The sequence below is a fragment of the Lipotes vexillifer genome, unplaced genomic scaffold (genome assembly GCF_000442215.2).
Source record: "Lipotes vexillifer unplaced genomic scaffold, Lipotes_vexillifer_v1.1 scaffold40, whole genome shotgun sequence".
NCBI lineage: Eukaryota > Metazoa > Chordata > Mammalia > Artiodactyla > Lipotidae > Lipotes > Lipotes vexillifer.
Window position 1 is genome coordinate 1,408,019 of NW_006771578.1, and position 2,226 is coordinate 1,410,244.

The window sequence follows — 2,226 nt, forward strand, 5'->3', positions numbered from 1 at the left end:
AAGTAGCCTCAATAGCTATGACTCAGCTGACACATAGCCTTCCCTGTGTCCTCTCTGCCACTGCAGAACTCTGCTACGTCCCTTGCAAAGACAATAACTAAAAAAACAAAACAAAAAAGCACAACACCACAGTTGACTACACAATAGGCCTATAGGTTCCCATTGTGCAGTGAGCACATAGACTTTGGAATTGGGGAGACCTGGGTTTGCAATCTGGTTACTAACTGGTGTGCCTTTTTGTGCTATTATATCTTGCTAAGCTTCAGAATATTTATCTGTAAAATAATGGTAATGGTATCTGTTTTATGGGTAGTTGTATTAAATGAGGTATATAAAGCACATAGCATAATATCTAGCCTGAATGACCTGGTGACCATTCACTTCCTTCGTTCCTCTTGGGTTTCAGCTGCCAAATACTATTCAGAAGAGAGATTAGCCAGTTTTATATGGCCAGTGATAGACATTTCCTATTCCTGTCTTTGTAAATCCCATCTTCCTGCAGCCATCCCATTTCCATCATTGCCAGAAAAGTTCTTCCATCCCTCATCCCTGTGTTGGACTTCTCTTTCTCTTACTATTGAAAAGTTCTGCCTGAGCTCTCTCTGACTATCCTCTTCTACATCTCCCTGATCTAAGATACTTTATTTTCTTGTATCATTCCTAAAAATTAACTCACTTCTAGCATTCTTCCTAACTTTCTCAGAGTAAATTGTAATTAACCCGAGGAATAGGACCTTTACACTTCAGTCGGGCATGGGAACCTCAGGCCAGCTCCCAGAGCAGAATGGAGGTCTAGGTCCAGGTACTGCCCTCCCTGCCCCATCCCCACCTCTTTTCCTACAGGGCACAGAAACAGCTAAACTCAGAATATGTCTTGAGCCTACGTGAACATACATCTCCCTTTCTGTAGCTCTGTGAGGTCATCATTGAAGTACAGCAGTACTGCAGGTGTGTAGAGTGTACTCTCCATATTGAGATAATCAAATTCTTCCTCCTCATCCCAGATGCCATTCTCTTCCAGGGTATAATCCATGTCAGGTTCTCCCCTTCATATTTCCATGTGTAGCTGGCAGCATGTGCAGCATAGGGGAGATAGCTGTGTAGGATTTCCCACATTGATTCCCGGGCCCCCACCTCCGGTGTGTGCTCTTGCGATGTGAGCGTGTTAATGATGCAGGTATTCCGGGTCTTGGTGGACAGCCGTCCCACCTCGTAATGCGACCCCTGCCACCAAGGCTTCCCGAAATCATTGGCCCAGTCCGAAAGGGGCAGCTGAGGCGGCACGTGCAGAAAGCAGCCCGGGGGATGAGGTATCTCAGGGAACCGGTCAGCTGATCTGTGTGCTTTGCCGACGTCTCTGGTGTCTGGATCAAACCAGTGGCTGATGTCCTGGCCTGCAACTTCCACTATGGGTTTCGGCAGCAGGTCTCCCTTGTACTCCTGTAATAACAGCGTTAGGTCGTACACGTTTCCCAGGTAAGACAACCCAGAGGTCTTCCAGCTGGTTATGTTGGGCCACCTCTGCTGGCGTGAAAGAGTGACGCTGAAAATAGTCAAAGTCTGGCCCGGCCACTAGGCCCCGGCGTGGCATGGCTCTTGCTCTATCTGTCACCGACTCCTTTAGTAGCTTCCTCGCTTTTCAGCACGCAGTCACTGCTGCATCCTCCCTCTCATCCAGGAGCTAAGGTGAGTGCATTTATCCACTCCAGGTTACTGTATTTTTTAAAAATATATTTAATTTGGTGGTCTTTTATATTTCTGACATTATAACTGTACTATGAGTTCATTGTACACAATTTTCCCCCCAACTTTAGAGATATAATTGACATATGGACTTGGAGATACATGTATATATTGCAAAATGATTACCCCATAGCATTAGCTATTGCAAAATTATTACCTCATAGCATTAGCTAACAGCTTCATCACATTACATGATTACCATTTCTGTTTTGTGGTGAGCATACTTAAGATTTACTCTCTTAGCAACTTTCAGAGGTCCTTGTATTTTGTTTTTATCGTATTCTAGGGAAAACCACTTGGCTAGACTTGGCCCAATGTCAAGCCATGTGATGCTGCATTTTTTGGAACTTCATTTTCTTCATCTGTAATGTAGGATTAATATTTGCCCTGCTATGGAGATTAAATGATATTATTAATATATGTGTAATAAGGAAAATTTTAACAACTGATACCACAGCCCTTCCTAGGGAGAAAGTTAAGGGA

The 2,226-nt window shown here is 44.2% G+C and overlaps 1 pseudogene; it reads right to left on the bottom strand.

Annotated features, from left to right (window-relative positions):
* Window positions 1-880: 880 nt before the first annotated feature.
* Window positions 881-1,591, bottom strand: LOC103090955 (cytochrome b5 domain-containing protein 1 pseudogene; annotated as a pseudogene).
* Between the last annotated feature and the right edge of the window lie 635 nt (window positions 1,592-2,226).